The following is a 22,529-nucleotide window of genomic DNA, read 5'->3' as shown; positions in this document are numbered from 1 at the left end:
TCACAGGTTTTTGCTGTCCACAGGAAAGTGAATTGTAACAATAAATTTTTCAGTCAAACAAAGGGAATATTATTATATTTAAGATTTAACCAAAGATTGGCAATTTGGCAATTTTGGTGGCGTTTATAATTGTGGCAGGATAGCCTGCAGGCGGGCCCCTGCCACTGCTTAGACACCCCTGATAGGTGAATGGATCTAGAGTAGCTCCTCAAATTAGCGTCTAGTGACGTCAGTCGCCTTCTGACCTCACACACTTCCTGGTTGCTGGTTGCTCCACATCGCTCCTCAGTCCAGTGTGCCGCGGTGCTACCATGGGCCCGCCTGGTGTGCGACCTCCGGGATGTACGGCGTGCTGTTGCCGGGCGGCTACGCGGCGTAAAGCCTCACTGTCCAAGCGCGAGCTGAGCCGTGTTACATCCATCTCGTTTCAGGTGCTTGGAGAAGACCCTGTCTTGCCTTTCTTTGACCCTTTTTGTGAACTCTCGTCTTACAGCTTGTCTCACAGTGCATGAACTGAAGGGACTGTGGAAACTATGAACTGTGAAACCATTCATAATTGTATTAATAAATGACCAATATTATGATTTAAACCTTGCCTCTGTCGTCCAACAACAAACGTGCCTTAGATCGGTCCTGAGCCAGAACCGCAGGTGGCGTTGTTGGTAATGTGTGTATGTAAACAGTGTACAAAATAGAGTAAAACAGTGAACGCGCCAGTCCACTTTGCTACATAATGACACTTCCTGGTTTGGCCAGCAAATATGACATAGGTAGAAGAAATGACACTGTTATTTAGCGACCGGATTGTAAACGAGTCCATTAAAATCATACACTAGTTATGATTTGACAAATAATTACACCTGACAACATAAATTATCAAAAGGTATAAGTCGCATCTATTGTCTTGGCATTTGTGATAGAATGGCGCTTTTTGATGACATCACAGAGGTATTCCTGTCATTTTCAGCTTTTACTTGTCAAATTCACAAACTGCAACTTTACTGATGTAAAACTATGATCATTATTTGCCACAGAGACAATCCCACCGAAAGAAAAGAAGGAAAAACATGAAAACCTGTCATATGGACTTAAAGTGGCGTCAATGACTCACCTGCTGTTGAGGATAAAAAATTAAAACACTTCTGTCTTCCTGACAAATCGCCCCTTTTCATTCAGTGAGATGACATCCTCAACTCTTTTCTATTATGTCACAGAAAATCCCTCTGCGTCCACAATATTATGCCCGACACTGTATTAATCTGTAATCTCATCCAATTCCCTCCAATAGAACAGAGTAAAAGCAGAGGTTCAATTACAGCAGATCATAATTGGTCACGCATGAGTGCTTAATATATTTAAACTCACCAGTCTCCTGTGTGTGTTTGGAGTCAATTATTTCAACAACAACAATTACAATGTCTAAATTATAGCTTTATAGCAATTATGCAGAGATAATTAAACTATAATAGGACACGTGTTCTGGAGATAAGGTGTTTCTCTGTTCAGATTTATTTTAAAAAACAGTAACATCCTAATACACTATAAATGGCTTTCCTTTGCCATAAATATAACTAATGTTGAATAATAACTTAAAAAATCATACCACTAAACAACTCAAAACAATACGATCCTAGGCCTAAGGAAATTATATTAAAATGTTCCCCCCATTTCATAGTCTCCCCTCCCATTGTTGATAATACGTTTTTTGCAACATCTGTAACATAACAGTTATTAAATATCACCCATATCTTGGACCCTGCTACCCGGAAATGCAGATGTTTTATGCACATTCCCCAGCCCAACCCGGGACACAGCGGTACAATCAAGCCCCGAAAGAACAAGATGGCGCGTGCTCATCAATGTTTTTCATTTTGTTTTAATTATTTATTTATTTTTTTTGCCAAAAAATCTCTTTCTTCAGCATTACTTCCTGGTTGTCAAGCTAGCTCAAGCACTGGGCCTTTCTCCATGATGCTTTGTGCGATGGAAGCCAGCACTTTACTGTACACTGTTCATTGTGACGTCCAAAAATTATTTTGAGGATTTTAGAAATGGGAAAATAATCAAATTCCTTTTATTTTATTTTTGGACTAAAAATAATTGAGCACTGTCGGTAAATTTTACAAGACGAACTCTTGGTGAATGGTCTGGGCCGTGCGGCTGCAGTACAGCAGAGCGGCCACTGCTCAATATGGATCAAGGGCAAAGGGGGCGTGCCTTATCCAGTTAATACAAAACATTTTCCGTGATGGTGGTGCATCGTCTTGAGCTTTATGTCCTGCATCCACAGTTTGAGAACCTCGACGACTTCAGCAGGATGTTTCCGTTTGGTAAATAATAAACTAACGCTAATATCTTTGAAATATCTTGTTATTAAAGTTTAGCGAGTTTTTGTGAGCTGGTGTTGGAGGCTACTTGGTGCCAGGATCAGGGTGGTGATCAGAGTTTCTGTACATCTCCATCTCTGTCTTGAGATGGAGACACAGTTACTTTGTAAATAAACAACACAAAATATAAATGACTAGTAAGCTTGTGTGTCACGGTTGTGTAACTGTGAACGATTGCAAACCAGGCTGTAACCACTTGCTCTGGTCCTTTGACACTTTGACAGGATGAGCTGCCGCTGAACTACTAGGAGTCGTTGCAACTTTTGTTTGTACACCAAAACAACAAAAACAAAAAAGGCCAAAAGCATTCTGTCACTGATTATAGCAAAAACATGAATGCTAAAAACAATGATGAATATTACTTTTGAATTACTTGAGTAAATTAAATACTCAAAAAATAGGAACAGAGTTAGACTAATAAAAGTGGGACTCCTTTGGCTACACAAGCACTTAGCTTCTCTTCAAACTCATGTGTGATTAAACCTCTACAGAGAGTTAGTGTATGAAACTGTATTCATTGTGTAAAAATATCACTTCACCTCTAATATGTTGTAACTTCAGTGTACCAGCAGATCACTGTGTGGAAACTATTCTAATGGACACTGATTTTGAGGGTGTATCTGTGTCCAGAGATGGGGCAGGAGGAGGCGCACATGCATCAGTTCTGTGATGGGCCCTAAAACAATAATAACAAAATAAAGTGAGTGCCTGCCAGTTTCCAAAGAAGAAAAGCTAGAAAATGCACAGTAATCATTATAGATTAAAATGAGTGAAGGCCTAATGAACTAAAATATTACAATACAAATGTGAAAATATGATATATGAATGCGTTCTATGATGTGTTATAGTATCATGAAAATTATACTATAACACATCATAGGAAATATCACACATTGAATTTAAATGTTGTTTCGTCATCATTCGTATGTATCATCATGAGTGTATCATAAAAAAAAAAGCCTGGGAGGTTATCAGAGCTGCCACGGATAGTTTGAATGAGTACACGGACACTGTGATGTCATACATTCGAGTCACCTTCAACAATGACAAACCCTGGTTCACTCCAAAACTGAGGCCGTTGAGGCAGCAGAAGGAGGCAGTGCACAGGGCCGGTGATAGAGAGCGCTACAAAGATGCAAAGTACTGATTTAGCAGGGAAGTGTCTAGAGCTAGATCTAGATGTGTCTGAAGCAGCAGTTCTCCAAAAACAACCCTGCCTCTGTGTGGAGTGGGCTCTGGCTTCTCACCAATTACAAGCCCAGAGCCCCCCCTTCCGCAGACGATCGAAAACTGGCCCAGCAACTCTGCACCATCTATTCTAAATTTGACACCCCCTCCCCCACTGTGGCCACCTCTGCCAACCCAACCCCGGTCCCCCCACCTCCCCCACCACTCTCACAGTTCAGGAACAGGATGTAAGTGGATGTAAGTATTTCGGAAATCCAACCCTCGAAAAGCTGCTGGGCCTGACGATGGCCACCTTAACCTATGCCAGGATCCTGTTTGTGGATTTCAGATCTGCATTCAACCCCATTCTCCCTCCCTGCCCTGCAGCTGGATCACTGACTTCCTGACAGATCTGATGCAGTGCGTGCGGCTGGGGAAGAATGTCTCAGACACTCAGACTATCAGCACAGGAGCTCCACAGGGCTGTGCACTTTCTCCCCTGCTCTTCTCGCTGTACACAAACTGCTGCACCTCCAGCCATGACTACTGATCAAGTTTGCGGACGACACCACCTCATCGGGTTCATCTCGGACGGGGATGAGTCTGTCTACAGGAGGGAGGTGGACCGGCTGGTGTCCTGGTGCAGCAGTAACAACCTGGAGTTCAACGCCCAGAAGACAGGGGAGATGATCGTGCACTTCGGGAAATTCACAGCCCCCCCCTCACCATCACAGACTCCCCTATCACCACCGTGGACTCCCTCCGCTTTCTCGGCACCACCATTAGGCCATTTGCCGAAGACAGAAAAGTGGCTAGAAAGTGGATTCCGTAGCAATATTATGGGGGATACTTTCTTTTGGCGTTTTCTTAAAGCTAAATACTTGAGGTAACATGAAAAAAGTTCCACAAACCAAATCCCTGCAGTTTTTGAGAAATAGTCCGTTGAAGTTCGATAAATAGCGAAAATTAGCAAAAATTGGCACATGTGGCATTTTTACTGGCATTAAAACTCCAGATGCAGGCAAGATAGAGATACCTCAGACTGATCGGATTAATATTAAGCTTACACCAGTAAGTGTAAAAAGTGAAAAATTTGCCATTTAGAAACAATTTTGACAATTTATCAAACCTGAATAATTTTTCACAAATCCATTAACAATACCAACACCAACAATAGAAATGAAAAACTAATGATGAATTAAAGATATAAAACTTTTAATAATGAAATATAATGACATTGCACATGGCACTTGATACGATTACACACAGGTCTGAGGTCAACATTCATTTTAGAGCAATACTGTATTTACATTCATCTGTTTCACTATCTGGGGTGCACAGTGGCAAAGGCGGTTAGCGCTCTTGCCTCCCAAGAAGGAGATTGTGGGTTTGATTCCCGGACCAGACCAACATCACATGATGTTCAACATCACAACTCTCTCTGGGTGGAGTCTGCATGTTCTCCCCGTGTTACCGTGGGTTCTCTCCGGGTTCTCCGGCTTCCTCCCACAGTCCAAAGACATGCATGTGTTAGGCAAAATTGGTGACTCTAAATTGGCCCTAATGAATGAATGTGAGCGTGAACTGTCTGTAATGTCTATGTCTCTGTGTTGGCCCTGCGACAAGTTGGCCACTGTCCAGGATGTACCCCGCCTAAGGCCCGAAGTCACTGGGATAGGCTCCAGTCACCCGCGACCCCGAAAGGGAACAAGTGGTAGTAAATGGATGGATGTTTCACTATCTTCTGACATGACAGCTGCATCATTATCCTGAGTTATTACATTGACAAAGGTCAGTGCAGACAAGTTGAGAAGACATACAAGAACACCCATTTGACTCGCATTTGTTTGTGCGACAGTTTATGACTTTCAGAACATCTCTTGGGGCTGGACTGCCAGACATCCAATTTATGGACAGTTCATTGTCCTTTATGTTCCAACCATTTAGTGATGCAGACGATGCAGATATGTGTTGATGTAGAGCCCTACGATGAATTGCAGCTTGGTAGTTTGCTCATAGTATGTGCTGCTTTAGTGTTTAACTCATAATTGTCTTTACTGGATTGTCCAATTGTTGCATATTCAGGACTACTAATACGATCAACATCAGTCTCTGAAGATGACAACATCTCACTGTCAGAACGAAGCTGCTCAAATACATCACCAGCCTGAAGAGTTTCGACATACACAAAGTCGCTCGCATTTTGTTGACTTGGTGGATGAAATGATATCTGAGGGAAATCAGCTTGTAGTCTTCTCTTCAATTGATAGCTCCTGGAAAAGAAATAATGAATTAAACATCTTGAAAATTGTTACGCTAGTGAATACAGATTGTCAGTTGATACAAATATTGTATTTGAAATGAGGTAGTCATAAATACATACCCGTATGATGATGCATCCAAAGCTTCGTGTGTTGTAACCATTTTTTTGAATATCCTCAATAACTTGGTCATACGCATGACTTCTTGCTCTTCCAGAATATTTTTTGTGATCACACTATCACAAAAGAGCTTGTACGTATGTGCAAAGGGAAGTGTGATTTCACTGGAAAAAGATATTTTTTTCATTACAAATTATATGGTAAAGGAAAATCATTTCTAGAGTAACTTTATTCTGTTTCAACCATTTCCAGGCCTAACAAAAGATATATTTTCTATTAATATCATATCTTAATTTACCTTGCGCTCTCAGCTGTGATGGTATCTTGCCTCTATTGCCTCACAGTCCTTATCCTGGATGTGCCTCTCGTAGTCGTCCTGAAGGAAAATCACAACCACAAACAATTAGCGAGACAAATGTTAGATATGTAAGGTGCATTTTTATTATACAGAAAGAGTGAAATTGAATTATTATATACCAAAGGCTGTTCTACATGTATGGTATGTGTGGCATGTGGTATTTTGGGGGATTGTGAACTATAACTTAAGCCTATACATACCACATGATTCTGTTTCAGCCTTTGCCAATTTATCCTTCACTCTTTTTTGATTAACTGTAATGTAGCGGTCTTTCTTCTTGCACATCAAGCACACTTGTAGAGTCTTTTCAGGGATGATACATCTCCAATTTCAGTGGATTCTAGGGAAACAAGACAAATGAGCATCGGCATACAACAACAACTGAGCATAGGAACATGATACAAAAGACCTGAAACCGTTCTGAACCCGGACTACACCAGGACTACACCAGGACTAAACCAGGACTACACAAGGACTACACCAGGACTACACCAGGACTAAACCAGGACTACACCAGGACTACACCAGGACTACACCAGGACTACACCAGGACTACACCAGGACTAAACCAGGACTAAACCAGGGCTAAACCAGGACTACACCAGGACTACACAAGGACTACACAAGGACTAAACCAGGACTAAACCAGGGCTAAACCAGGACTACACAAGGACTACACCAGGACTACACCAGGACTACACCAGGACTACACCAGGACTACACCAGGACTACACCAGGACTACACAAGGACTAAACCAGGACTACACCAGGACTACACCAGGACTACACAAGGACTAAACCAGGACTAAACCAGGGCTAAACCAGGACTACACCAGGACTACACAAGGACTAAACCAGGACTAAACCAGGACTACACCAGGACTACACAAGGACTAAACCAGGACTAAACCAGGGCTAAACCAGGGCTAAACCAGGACTACACCAGGACTACACAAGGACTAAACCAGGACTAAACCAGGACTACACCAGGACTACACAAGGACTAAACCAGGACTAAACCAGGACTAAACCAGGGCTAAACCAGGGCTAAACCAGGACTACACCAGGACTAAACCAGGATTAAACCAGGACTACACCAGGACTACACAAGGACTAAACCAGGACTACACCAGGACTAAACCAGGACTACACCAGGACTACACAAGGACTAAACCAGGACTAAACCAGGGCTAAACCAGGACTACACCAGGACTACACCAGGACTACACAAGGACTAAACCAGGACTAAACCAGGACTACACCAGGACTACACAAGGACTACACCAGGACTACACCAGGACTACACCAGGACTACACAAGGACTACACCAGGACTACACCAGGACTACACCAGGACTACACCAGGACTACACCTGGTCTGAACCTGGTCCAAACCAGGACTACACAAGGACCACACCAGGACTACACCAGGACTACACCAGGACTACACTAGGACTACACCTGGTCTGAACCTGGTCCAAACCAGGACTACACAAGGACCACACCAGGACTACACCAGGACTACACCAGGACTACACAAAGACTACACCAGGAGTGTAGAAATATCCACATTAGCCAAGGGGAAATAACGCTGATTGGAGCGGACAGTATGGGCCGTTGATTCCGGTTAGAGAATCAGGGGAAACTGGATTGATTGAGAATGTCCTTTAATTTGTACATATTACAAATTGGTGGTGTGTGTGTGGTCTGGGAACAGAAAGACAGTAAACATGAATTAAGTCACATTACTAAACTTCTACATTGCACAGTATATGCGGTATAGAACTCGGGTTACATTAGTAACCTACATATGCGCCGATGACGGAGCTATTTTTAGAACAAGCTAGTTGACGGCGAAAACAGCGATAAGTAATGGATCGCGGCAGTTTAGCTGAATACAGTGCATTAACTGTCAAAGATAAGGATAAACATCAACCATATACAATTGATAAACATTAACACAACCAAATACTCACTTTTATAGTAATTACGCACACAATATGTGGTGCTGCTGAATAGTTAGCTTGAATAGTAACAGTAAAAGAGGGCCGTCCAGAAACACGGAACTAAACTTTGGTTCCCCCCTTAGTCTTTCTGACACAGCCGCCCCCAATTGTCAGTCAGGATAATTGTCCATCACCAGAAAGACTATCAGGAGCGCTGTCGTCTTCTTCCACCAGCGGAGGAAGAGGAATCAGCCTGACGACCGGACGGGTGTAGGTCTTCTCTCTCACCTTCACGGCCGCTGTACGTACCCGACCATCTGGTGCAGGGAATGTCTCTGTCACTGTGCCCACGGGCCAGGATGCTCTCGGGAAGCGAGGATCTACGATGAGGACCACCTGTCCAACGCGGAGCTCCTTCACGTCAGTCTTCCACTTTCGTCGATCTTGTAGACCAGGTAGGTACTGGCGGATGAAGGATGACCAGAAGTTGTCGGCGAGCACCTGACTGTGTCTCCATCGGCGTCTTCCCAGCAGGTCTTCACTGTCGTAGAGAGCTTGTGGAAGTGACGAATCTTTGCGTCCCATAAGCAGCATGTTGGGTGTTACCGGGTCAGGATCTGCGACATCGGCTGAGACATATCCAAGTGGCTTGGAGTTCAGGATGCCTTCCACCTCGATGAGTAGGGTGCGCAGGACCGGCTCAGGAACAACTTGCTCCTTTAGAATGACTCTAAGGGAAGCCTTTATCGACTTGACCTCCCTCTCCCACGTCCCTCCAAAGTGGGGAGCAGCTGGGGGATTGAACCGGAACTTGATTCTATGTTCTGCAAGATGTTTTTGGAGTTGAGGGTTCATGGCTTGAAAGGCCTCTTGAAGTTCCCGACAGCCACCAGTGAAGTTTGTGCCATTGTCACAGAGTATCTCAAATGGCTTCCCACGACGGGCAACAAAGCGGCGGAGGCAAAGCAGGAAAGTGTCAGAGTCCAAGCCTTCAAGTAGATCTAAGTGAAGGCACCTTGTTGTCATACATTTGAATAGAATGCCCCATCTTTTTTCTTGGCGGCGACCAGTCTTCACAAGGAATGGACCGAAGCAGTCAACTCCCACAGAGTAGAATGGTGGTTTGTAGAGCCGCAGTCTTGCCGGTGGGAGATCTGCCATTCTTGGAGTTTGGGGTTTGGCACGCCAAAATTGGCATTCACGGCAGCCGTACTGGTGTTTGCGGATAGCCTCACGTCCTCTTAGGATCCAGTACTGGCGTCGCAACTCCGCAAGGACACGTTCAGCACCCGGGTGGTGGAGCCGTTCGTCGCCGTCTTTGATAAGCAACTTGGTGATAGGGTGTCTTGAGTCTAAAACAATTGGATGGATGGTTTCAGTTTCGAGGTCAGCCGCCCGTCGAAGCCTGCCACCAACTCGGATTAGACCAGTTGCTTGCTCGTACTCTGGAGCGAGGGAACTGAGCCTGCTATCTCTAGGAATTGGACGAAGGGTCTTGAGTGCTTTAACTTCTGCCGGGAAGGACTCAACTTGGGCTTGAACTAGCAGGGCTCTTTCAGCTGCAATGAAGTCTGAAGCTTCGATATTGACTTCAGGCGTAGCCGCCCCGTGACGGGACTGCTGAGTGGCTCGAACTAATTCTGTCCAGGTGTGGAACTTACTGGAGTCAGGAAGCTGGGGGCTAGGTGGCACTGTAACAACTCCGATGAAGGCACTTTTCTTTAGCTCGCGTTGATCAGGTTCAGCAGCAGCGGTAGGCATAGTTGGCCACCGGTCTTGAGTTTCAGTGAGGAATGTAGGACCAAATCTCCACTGGCGATGGCACAGCAGCTCTTTCAAGGTGAGGCCCCTGGTTATGTGATCTGCAGGGTTACGAGGCGAGTCAACATACCTCCAGCTTGTAAGGTCGGTCAACGTCTGGATTTCCGCTACCCGCGTTCCAACAAACACCTTGTAGCGGCAGGACTCTGATTGTAGCCAGTGGAGTACAGTGGTGGAATCGGACCAGCAGATGACTTGGTGGATTGGAATGGTGAGCTCGGTCTCAATAAGCTTGACAAGTTGTGCACCAGTTAGTGCTGCGCTGAGTTCAAGGCGAGGAATGGAGAGGCACTTCTTCGGGGCTACTCTGGAACGGGCTAGGATGAAGGCAATATGGACATTACCTTGGTCATCAGTGGTTCGCAGGTAAGCGACTGAACCGTATGCCCTCTCCGAAGCATCACAGAACACATGGAGCTCCCTGGTCCCTGTGGAAGTATCAGCATTTGGAGGCATGTAGGCTCTGGGGAACTGCACTTGAAGGAGATTGGGGAGCTCGTTGACCCAGGCAAGCCACTGCTCTTTAAGCTGTTGGTGTTCGATTGGGTCATCCCAGCTGAGGTCTTGCTTCCAAAGGTCCTGGATTAGAACCTTTGCTCTAGTTGTGAATGGTATTATGAACCCCAATGGATCATATTGGCTTGCAAGAGTCTTGTACAGGTTTCTGAGCGTGAGTTGAAGAGGCTCTTGTAGGCGGTGTCGATAACCCATGGTGTCATCAAGGCAGTTCCACTGCAGTCCAAGTGTAGACTCGTTCAGATCAGCGCTATCGCGGGACAGCCACAGTTCACTGCTGACAGATCTAGCTTCGGTGGGCAAGTGCTCAATGACTGAAGGCAGGTTGCTTGCCCACTGCCTGATCTCAAAACCACCTTCTGCGAGAAGTTGGCACAGTCCATCCACGACAGCCTTGGCATGAGCAGGGTCTGGTGTACTGTAGAGACAGTTGTCAACATAGAATGCCTGGGTCACTACTTCGGCAAGACCTGATGGGTTGGCTTGAGAGTCTTGGACATGGCGCTGCAGAGCATAGGTTGCGCAGCATGGACTGCAGGTGGTCCCAAAAGGCAGGACCTGCCACTCATAGATGTCAGGCTCCTCCTCTCGCTGCATATTTCTCCACAAGAAGCGCATGATGGGTTTGTCAGCAGCAAGCAGGAGTACCTGGTGAAACATACTTCGAATGTCACCGCTGATTGCCACACTGTGCTGGCGAAATCTAAGAAGCACGCCAAGCAAGGTTGGTCCTAGGGTTGGCCCTGGAAGCAGTTGCTCATTCAAAGTTTGGCCTTTGTATTGAAATGAGCAGTTGAAGACTATACGGTCCTTGCCGTTATGGTGCACAATGTGGTGCGGGATGTACCAGGACTCTGTGGACTTGCATGCTTCTTCAGGTGAGATCCTTGCTACATAGCCTGCTGCCTTGAGCTTCTGGATTTCTGAGCAATAGGTGGCGGCCTTTACTGGGTCTTTGGCAAGTCTACGTTCGGTGCTGCGGAAACTTGGCAGTGCTGCTTCTTTGGGCGCTTGAAGAGGGATCGGTGGAAAGCGGCGGAGGAGCGGTGTGGCATAGCGCAGGGTACCCTCATTGTCTATTCTAACTGTAGATGTTTGGAGAAGGTCGAGGGCTTGCTGGTCAAGCTTAGACCTGGTTACCGCTTTCTCACAGTAAGGCAGGGTGTCAAGTTGCCAGAGGCGCTGCACGTGCTGGAGTAACTCCGTGTTGGCTGCAGCTGTAGCAATATGCAGGCATTGGGTCGGATTATGAGCTGTTTGGATTGGAGTCATGGGACCTTGAAGGCACCAGCCGAGACGAGTGCAGACAGCAACAGGGCCATCTGGAGAGCCTTGTATAATTGGCATGACGGGACTGATGAGGTGGCACATATCCGAACCAATGAGGATGAGTGGACGCACACGGTCGACAGCTTGAAGTGGGATGCCTTGTAAGTGTCTGTGAGCCCGCTGGAGAGCAGCGATAGGGTAGTTGTGCTCCGCAAAGCATAGTCCATCAGCTGAAAATGCATTGGAGATGAGATACTTCTCATTGGGCTTGGAAAGAGGAGAGACTTGAAAGGAAACTGTCAGGCCTTCTAACTGTTTGACATTCTGGTGTATTGTCTGGATGGGAAGAGTCTCTGGAACTCCAGAAAGATTGAGGGACTGGAGGACTGGTGATAAGACGATTGTCCTCTCAGAGCCGTCGTCTAGAATTGCAGGTGCTTCCACTGACCGCTTGCCATTGTGAATGAGGATCTTTACCACCTTTAGCATCACTCGCTGCGTACGGTTGGGTTGGTCAAGGTAGACCTTTGTTGATCCTGGGCTCATTGTCAGGACAGCATTGGAGGTGTCACGGATGGAGTCATGAAGTATTGTGAGATGTTGCTCTTTACACACTTTGCAGGGCCGTTTGAGGTTGCAGCTCTCTACCGCATGACTGCGCCCACATTTCCAGCAGCGGTTTCCATCTTTGATCCAACTGACTATCTGGTTGGGTGTGAGCTTATTAAAGTTATCACAGGAGTTCAGGTAGTGATCTTTGTTGTTGCAATGCGGACAGTAGGGCTGTGACTTTGAAGCCGGCTTGGACTGGGCAGGTTTAGAGTGAGTTGACTCTTCCTTCACTGTGAGAAGCACAGGTGTGGACCGCTCTCTGTAGGTTGTAGAGGGGAAGCTCTTTGTAGATTTAGCTGGTTTACTTGACTCAGTCTGGTAGAGGGCTGCGGCACGACTTGAAATGCGTTTGGCTTGAGACTTGACTTGGAGCCAGTCAGCTAGGTCAGGAAGCGTGTAGGTGCGGTCTGAACCTGATTGCAGAATCCCTCGGTTAAGACAATACTCCACAAAGCCGTCACGGTAAGAAGGGGGCAGCTTACTTAGCAGCCGGTCAACGTGCGACCCGCACATGAGCTCCACGCCGTTGTGTCCTTCAAGAGTTTTCAGCATACCCACTAGGGCTTGGATGGACAGAGCAAAGAGGTCGAAACTGTTGGCATCACTTGTCTTAAGTGCAGGAGAGTTTAGGATGGCGCCGAGCTCGGACTGGATAAGCTGCCTTGGTTGACCATACTTATCTTGTAGTGCGTTGAGTGCAGCGGTATACGGGCTTGAGTGATGCATGTATGCCTTTGCGAGTTGAAGAGCGCTCGGAAGCTTCAGATGGCTTAGCAACACTTGGTATTTGTATTGCTCACTGAGATGGCTGTGGTTACTGAGCAGACTATCCAGTGCCATCTTCAGGAGGGCAAAGTCACTCTCACGACCGCTCTCAAACACAGGCAGCATGGGCTTGGGGATGCCAAAGGCAGAGGCAATTAGCATTTCTGCTCCGAGTTGTGGTTGTAGACCAGGATAGGGCGCAGGTGCTGGTAAGGGAGCCTGGATGGGATAAGATGTGGCCGGAGGCTGCTCCCACTTGCAATATGCTATTGGCGGTGTTGGCTGCACTGCGTTTGTGTTGACGAGAGTGGGGTGCGATGCAGGGTTTAACTCTGTTGCTTGACTTAGAGTACTTTGCTGCTGCGCAGGTGAAGCTGTAGCTGCTGGTTGAGGCTGATAGGGGCTCGAGGAGTTGCTGTTAGTACTGAGCATTGACGTGACCAGTTTGGCTAGTTCAACATCAGTCTGTAGCTGCTGGAGTCTGCGGCTTTGGTCGAGGCGTTTGCTCAGGGCCTCTTTAGCTTGAAGGGCTTCCTCTTGTGCTCGTTGAGCAGCTTTAGCTTGGGTCTGTAGTTGATGAAGTTCCCGCTCTGCCTGTACATCCTCTTCCATCTGTCTCCGGAGGTTAACAAGTTCAAGTTGTTTAGCATTCTCTTCCAGTATTGCAGCTTGTATGGGAGAGAGACCATCTTGTGGGTAATGACCAATAGAGTAAGTCGTGTGTCTCCCTGAGCGTGAGCTGAAGCCAGATACAGAGCTGTGGGCTCTCCTCGAGGTGCTTCTGTGTTTGCTGCTGTAGCTGGATGAAGCGTTTGGAGGATGTGAGCTGTGTATGCCATAGTTGACTTCATAGTCCATCAGATGTGAGGGTAGACGGGCTTCTCTCTGGGGCCTGGTAAGTTCCTCTTCCATGGGTGCTGCGTGGTCCATACTGCTAAAGCGTAGCTCCAATCCAGGCTCGAAGGACCAGAATTTAATGTAGAAATATCCACATTAGCCAAGGGGAAATAACGCTGATTGGAGCGGACAGTATGGGCCGTTGATTCCGGTTAGAGAATCAGGGGAAACTGGATTGATTGAGAATGTCCTTTAATTTGTACATATTACAAATTGGTGGTGTGTGTGTGGTCTGGGAACAGAAAGACAGTAAACATGAATTAAGTCACATTACTAAACTTCTACATTGCACAGTATATGCGGTATAGAACTCGGGTTACATTAGTAACCTACATATGAGGGAGTTATTTTTAGAACAAGCTAGTTGACGGCGAAAACAGCGATAAGTAATGGATCGCGGCAGTTTAGCTGAATACAGTGCATTAACTGTCAAAGATAAGGATAAACATCAACAATATACAATTGATAAACATTAACACGACCAAATACTCACTTTTATAGTAATTACGCACACAATATGTGGTGCTGCTGAATAGTTAGCTTGAATAGTAACAGTAAAAGAGGGCCGTCCAGAAACACGGAACTAAACTTTGGTTCCCCCCTTAGTCTTTCTGACAAGGAGTACACAAGGACTAAACCAGATCCAAACAGTTCAGCAAGGGTTGTACAGCGCGCGCTTCTCTCCCGTCGAGCGATAACCCTCTTTCACACTCGTTTCTGAAACGTGTCCCATCTGACCTTAGTCATAACGCATGTCTGTTCGGTGCAATATTCTAAAATGTGCATACAACAGGCAGGTTTTTCTGCAGATCCACGGCGCCGCTTTCGCGGATTCGACGCCATGTTTGTTGATAAACAGACCGGATCACTGAGTGTATATCCAAGAAGCGCTGTTCTGATTGGTTCAGACTTGCTCCGCGCCTCTTCACTCGTCCGCGACAGACGAAAAATAGTTCCACCTTCGATTAGAAAGTACGTGAAAACTGCAGGAATTTCCCGTTTGGAAACTCGAGGTTGGATTTATTAGTTCATAACGTTTTTTATAGTGGAGAAATTTTCTATCCCCTATCCCGTTGTAGCGGTGATTCACTCTACAGAGTCTGGCGTATGGCCTACATCACCCAGGACCTCAATTGGGAGCTCACCATCAGCTCCCTCATCAAGAAGGCCCAGCAGAGGATGTTCTTCCTGAGGAAAGCCAAGCTGACAGCGGAGATGATGGTGCAGTTCTACACGGCCATCAGTGAGTCCATCCTCACCTGCTCCATCACTGTGTGGTACGCTGGAGCCACAGCCAGGGACAAACAGAGACTACGGCGCATTGTGTGATCTGCTGAGAAGGTGATTGGCTGCAGACTTTCATCTCTGCAGGACTTTTACATCTCCAGGGCTCTGGGACGTGCAGGTCAGATCACAGCCGACATACAACATAAACCATGTGGCCAGTTGTCCTGACAAAAGTTTCAGGCTTTAGTTTTTCCAGTGCACTCACAGATGTTGTGCTCAGGGCCAAGAACGTCACAAGACCTTTTTGTCATGAATGTTTGAAGTAGTGTATCTCATGAAAATGTGCATGAATCAAATTTCCTGCAATCTGGTGGATTTTAGAAAAAAATATCCAAATGCCCTGATACTTACTACTTACTTGTAGTCTACTATAACGACTTAACTCTTATTAAATAGCTGTCTGAATATCTGTATTTTACACATACAACTGATCACTGGTGTCCATCTCCTGTGTCAGTGGTTCCCAGTGGAGCCCCTGCCTTCTGCTGCCTCCCTTTGCTCCTTCAAAGAAGATGGATCAGAGTACCGGGCATCTCAGAGCGTGTCATAGAGCACAGCCTCCGGGTCAGACAACCAGCCTACAACCTCAAGTGTGGACCAGTTTAGTTAGACACTCCAACAAGTCTGCGCCCTGCGTTTGGATAAAGCTTCACATCTGTCAGTCAAAATATTGATAGTTCTGGTGTTATTTTCTCTTTAGTTGCTCTCTACTGCCCCCTGATGTCTGCACCTGCTCCTGTGCTGCCATTTGGCTTCTACTGTTAGAAATGCATTGTTGTGCTAATATGGCTAACGCCTACACGAAGCTAATGACAACAAAAGCAAAAACATTAAGATGTAATAACACTGTCTGGGTTAATACATTCATTCAATTCAATTCAATTTATTTTTGTAATGCCCAAAATCACAACAACAGTTGCCTCTGAGGGTGACAGTGAAAAACGGATTAAACAATGTCTATGGGGACCTCCTTAGACCCTCCTTCTCGGCCAGGAAAAAATACAAAAAACCTCCCTACCATAATTGGATCCATATCTTGGTTTATTTGAGCACCTTGGGTTACAAGTTGGCTGGTATGTTCTTCTCATAGTTTTTCCGACAGTGAAAAGTACTATTTTTGGTCAAGCTGTAGTTTGAACACAGCTACTGCCGGCCCTGCGACTTTGTTACAACAATTTGTCAACTTGTAAGGTTACACGAGGAACTTTACAACAACCAGTAGCTATACAGCGCTAGGCTCGGTTGCCTAGTGACGGCTCTTAAAACTTAGAAAATATCAGACAAAACAACAGAGTTTGTGGAAACCTTTCAAATTGAATCTCAACTACATTGAGTCCGTGTAACAGCTTCTGACCTCCAGTGACCACAGCACTCTCCTGTGGCCTTTACCAGCAGATTTAATCCACAAAAAATGTATTTCACTTTAAATAGCGTATCCTTGTGTATTTGACAAATGAAAATCCCCACTGAAATCGGCAAGCGTGTGTGTCACTGTTCTTCATGTGAGTGTAAGACAAATAATTATAAAATAATCGCTGTGGCCTGCACTTTAATTTTTACTTAAAATTGCGGATGATTTTAAAATCCTTTAGTGTGAAGCCGGCTTTATCTTCTGCACTGTGCGTTATAACTGCACTTTAGTGTTGGTTTATTTATAAGGCAGCAGGAGTTGTGTCCTTGCAGACATTTTCACACAAAGACTTGGCGTGGGCAATCTTTCACTCCACAGCCTTGACTCTACAACACAATATATCATATACACGCAACATGGAGTTAATCTACGGTATGTGTGTGTACCTGTGTATTTCAGCATCCGTGGACTGGTCTGAAGGATGGGGTAAACTTTCATTACAATAAAAGCACTTAGATTTACTTAGAAATGCATTGTTGTGCTAATATTGCTAACATCTACATGGAGATTAATGATGACAGAGACAAACATTCCCATTCAAATCTTGATTTATAACTTAAAGATAACATAACACAGTCTGGGTTAATACATTACCTTAATTGGATCCATATTTTAGTTGGTTTGAGCACCTTTTTGTTTGATTTAAGTCCTTACAGTTCATCTGTCCTAGCTCCGAGGACAACTGGAACGCAGCATTATTTCTCACCTGCTTGTGTCCATGGAGATGTTATTGCTTTGCCTTGAGTAGTATGGCTACATACAGGTCAGGCTAAGTTACAGGTCAGGGCCTCATTTATAAAGCTTACTTGCACACTCCGCTGTGCGAAGGCCGCCCTCTGCTCAATTCTTGGCCTTCATAAAACTTCCATCTTCCAAACCCTTCTGTAAGTTCTGCACAAAGTCTGGAGACAAGGGGAAAACACTTGTGGAGAGAAACAGAAGTGAAGTTTGAGGAAGTGTTTGATTCAGGAAATCATCAGCAATGACATATTTTAGCCTAAAATCATTTTATTCAGCGAGATTCTAATTTAAACAGTAGATTGCCTGAACATGGAGAAGAGCTGGTCATTCCATTCATTATTCTGGACAACACATGACACACATGAAGCCGTGCACAGTCCCAGTGCTCAGTCCGCGCTGTGACTGCATCAGTCTGTGTCTGTGACAGACAAGACCCTCTGAATGGAAATGGATTCATGAAACAACAATCAGACCTGAGAGAAAACTCTTCCTTCAGTCGGAGCACATGAGCGAGGTTTGGTTTAATGAAGCTCTGAGAAGAGACGCAGATCCAACACTTTTGTCTTTATGCACCGCACAACATGAAACCAAGTGCTCCAACCTGACCCTGACCCAGAATTCCCTTCATTCATTTGTACCAAACAGGTTACTCTTAAGAGTCCCCCTGCTAAAATAATGAAATAATGTCCATGCAAGACTCAGGTGCGCACTCACACTCACAGAATGCTTCAAAAGTCAGTGATTCAAGTTCAAATAAATAAATGATCTTCCAAGAGAACATTCAGGCAGAGCTATAATCTCTCTAAGGAGATGGAAAGTGGGTTGCAGACCCTCCACCAGAAATGTTCTGCAGTGGCCCTAATTAATGGTAACCATAAACCATAATTTGACACAAAATCTTTTTCATACATTTTGTAAAAAATTGTCTTGACCAATTTTAAGGTTATGAATATATGAATCTTTATTTTTGATTGCATTTTTTTTCTATTCTCATGCTGTTCTTTAACTGTACAAACAAATAAAAATCCACTAATCTTTTTTAAAATAATTTAGCTTGAGAAATTTTACGATTAATACAATTAATCTTTCTCCTCGTGGCAATTTCAAAACACAAACTAAATCCCAGAATTCTTGGAAACATTCCATCCCAACACAGTGTTTTTCCCTCTAAATGTCAGTGGCACATCTCAATTATTCCAAACTGTCCTGAGAATAACCTGCCAGAGTTTGGCATTTCTCCTCGTCGTTCATTCTGACAGTTTCAACAACACGTTTCACTTTTAACCTACTTCCTGCTGATTTTGGCACCACACCAGTACGTCCTGGGCAGGAACTTTACACAATCCACAAATAAACAAATAAACATGTCAGAGCCAAATCTGCACCAACGGGACATGGAAAACACAGGGAAAAAAGAAAAAGTGAATTTACTGTATGTGTCTTACAATGTACATGCCAAAAGAGGTTTATTAAAATGGGAATAAGTATTGACTTATGTATACACCAGGTTAAAGTACTCAATAAAGATATCACAGTAAGTATTGCCTGGGACAAGCCTTTTAACAAGAAATAAAGTTTACGGTAGACTTAATCTCTGTAAGTATCTGTATTTGACCCTTCTTTCAGTTGCCTTTGCCCAGAGACTGGTCTCTAGATCTGAGCCAGGATCATGTTTTACTGTACCTGGCTTGAGTATTAACCTTAGCCACGTTTTTACATTAGAGCACTTTGGAACGGTTCTTCTAATGTTTTTTATATAGGTTGTTTCATCATTGTTCATTGTTTTATGTTGCACCGAATCACCAAAGCAAGTTCCTATGTTTGTGAATTCTGTTCATCAGCAATGGCAACAAACCTTTTCTGATTCTGATTCTGAGAGTGTCTCCATGTTGGAAGCCTGGCTCTGCCACATGAGAAACTCCCATCACCAAAAACCTAGCTATGATTAGTAAATACATAAAATCCAAATTGTATCTGCGTTACGCTTTTAAATAAAAAGATTTCAGCAATTCACAAAAAGACATTCATTATGAATTCTATGTGCTATGAGCCAGAGTAAACAAGAAACGATTCTGGTTTATTGCTAGAATTTTTTGCATTCATTTCACATACAGTGAAGAAATGAGTATTTGAACAGCCTACAATTCTGCAAGTTCTCTCACTTAGAAATTATGGAGGGCTCTGAAATTGTCATCATAGGTGTATTTCCACTTTGAGAGACAGAATCTAAATCCGGAAATCACATTGTATGCTTTTAAAACAATGGATTTGTATGTTATTGCTGCAAATAAGTATTTGAACACCTGCCAATCAGCACAAATTCTGGCTCTCAAAGACCTGTTAGTCTGGCTTTAAAAAGTCCACCTCGACTCCACTTATCGCTCTAATTGAGTAGCAACTGTTTGAACTTGTTAGCTGCATAAAGACACCTGTCCACCCCACAATCAGTCAGACTCTTACTACTACCATGAGCAAAGACAAAGAGCTTTCAAACACCAGAGACAAGACTGTAGACCTCCAAAGGCTGGAAAGGGCTACGGGGAAATTGGAAAAGGCTAAAGATGACTGTCAATCTCCCTTGGACTGGGGCTCCATGCAAGACCTCACCTCGTGGGTCTGAGGAATCAGCCCAGAACTACAGGAGGAGCTGGTCATTTGTGTTTGTGGTGTTTTTCTATTTCATTTTGTCACTATTATTGACTGATTATTTTTTATTCAAAACCTCTACCATATTGACAGTTATATACTTCATTCAAACAGATTAGGCAGTCAAAGGACACAATGGCAGGTTGCGGGAATAAATCAGCAACAACAGGTTTTAGTTATTTTATAAAAATGTCACTCAGACCACTGTGAAAATCTGTATGCAGCATACTCTGTGAATATGTCAATCACTTAATATCCAAATCCTACTGAGCCACACAGGCCCCTTGCTTAGCCATTATTCACCAGACAGCGACCTTGGCTCACTGTAATACATGTGGGGTTATTCATTTTCATATGCAAACATCAATGTTCAGTAATCCTTAATGACGGTCAAAGTCAGTCATTCTTGTGAAGAACTTGGTAAATATTTAAGTCTAAGCCGTGGCCCAAGTCTGTGGTCCACAAGTCCAAGTTGTGGTCCAAGTCGTGGCCCAAGTCTGTGGTCCACAAGTCCAAGTTGTGGTCCAAGTCGTGGCCCAAGTCTGTGGTCCACAAGTCCAAGTCGTGGTCCAAGTCTGTGGTCCACAAGTCCAAGTCGTGGTCCAAGTCTGTGGTCCACAAGTCCAAGTTGTGGCCCAAGTCTGTGGTCCACAAGTCCAAGTCGTGGCCCAAGTCTGTGGTCCACAAGTCCAAGTCGTGGCCCAAGTCTGTGGTCCACAAGTCCAAGTCGTGGTCCAAGTCTGTGGTCCACAAGTCCAAGTTGTGGCCCAAGTCTGTGGTCCACAAGTCCAAGTCGTGGTCCAAGTCTGTGGTCCACAAGTCCAAGTCGTGGTCCAAGTCTGTGGTCCACAAGTCCAAGTCGTGGTCCAAGTCTGTGGTCCACAAGTCCAAGTCGTGGTCCAAGTCTGTGGTCCACAAGTCCAATCCGTCAGAGGGAGTTGGATCTCTCCTTCACTGTGGAACTCCTCCTGGTTTTCACAGATGCTGGGACATTGCCAAGTCCCTATGAACATTGTTTAATCTGTTTTTCACTGTCGCCCCTTGAAGCAACTGCTGTTGTGAATTTGGGTGTTACAAAATAATTTGAATTTAATTGAAAAATCAATATGTTTCCATTCAAAAATCATTTTCAATCTGCAGAATGGAAAGTTACAGTATGTGTAGTTGCAGATGTCTTTGACAAAGGAGCATTTTTGGTTATGAGTTTCAGCACGAATAATTATTTCAGCCTGAATAAATAAAAGGAAACTGTGGAAAATGACTGCCGAAGCCATAACATTTGAATGAGAATACTGATGAGCAGATGATGGGCCACTCTGCCAGGATGATCACCATTCTCATATGTCCTTTCTGTTCCTTTTCAACTAAAACATTTTCCGGGTACAGGAAGTCACAAATTGCCCTACATTTACGTTATTTAATGAAAAACATGTTTCCCCAAAGGCAACACTTCGGAGAAACAACAAACACAGGGCACTGAGTTTCGGAAAAACGGAGGAATAACATAAGAATCCTTTTAGACAAAGCCCATCTGACAGTGTTGATGGACAGCTTTGGTGGAGCAGAGCATTGGAGACTGAATCACTGAAAAAACACTGACAGCACAAATCACAAGAGGAACAACGGCTTTTATCATTACAGAAAAACAAAACTACGTAAACACATTGAACGTAAGAGAAATGAGAGAGAAGGGAAAGTAAAAATTTAATATTGTGCTTTTTGAGACAATATAAACATGGCTACTATTACTAAAACTCGTACTTGTTCAATAAAAAATACCTGGAACAATCATTTACGTTTACATTTATTGTGTGTATATTTTCTTTGTGTCAGTGGGAAAAATGTGTTTGAGCCACTGGGGGTTGAATAAGTAAGTTCTATGAATGATTTACTAGTCTGTGTAATAATCCCTCATTTGTCCAAGAGTGTTCCATAGTAGAAAAAGTTAACTCCTGCTATTACCAAAATATAGATCTATATTTAATTTATTTATTTGTGAAGTAAGAGTGAGGGTTAGAGGAGCGCTTTTCTGTGGGTTTTCTTTTGTCCTCAGGGCTGTTACTCTCCTCAAACTGCTCTGACAGGATCTGCTGACCCTACCTGAAATATGTGTATGTGAATAACTTCATAAAACCCCGCCCACGGCTGAGTACTGGCCAATCAAAACATCCCGCTTTCCAGTCTGCTGCTCTTCATTACAAAAAAAAGAGATTTTTTTTAATTAAGTCATATAAAGTGATTTATTCTAATTTTAATTCATTCTAAGGACCATCCGCGTCCCTTCACAACCAGACACATTATGACTGAGGTGGACAAAGCGGGAGAC

Source organism: Eucyclogobius newberryi, unplaced genomic scaffold (assembly GCF_026437365.1).
Source record: "Eucyclogobius newberryi isolate DKJ021-1_F unplaced genomic scaffold, fEucNew1.0.hap1 SCAF_19, whole genome shotgun sequence".
NCBI classification, from domain to species: domain Eukaryota; kingdom Metazoa; phylum Chordata; class Actinopteri; order Gobiiformes; family Gobiidae; genus Eucyclogobius; species Eucyclogobius newberryi.
This window is presented reverse-complemented; position numbering follows the sequence as displayed.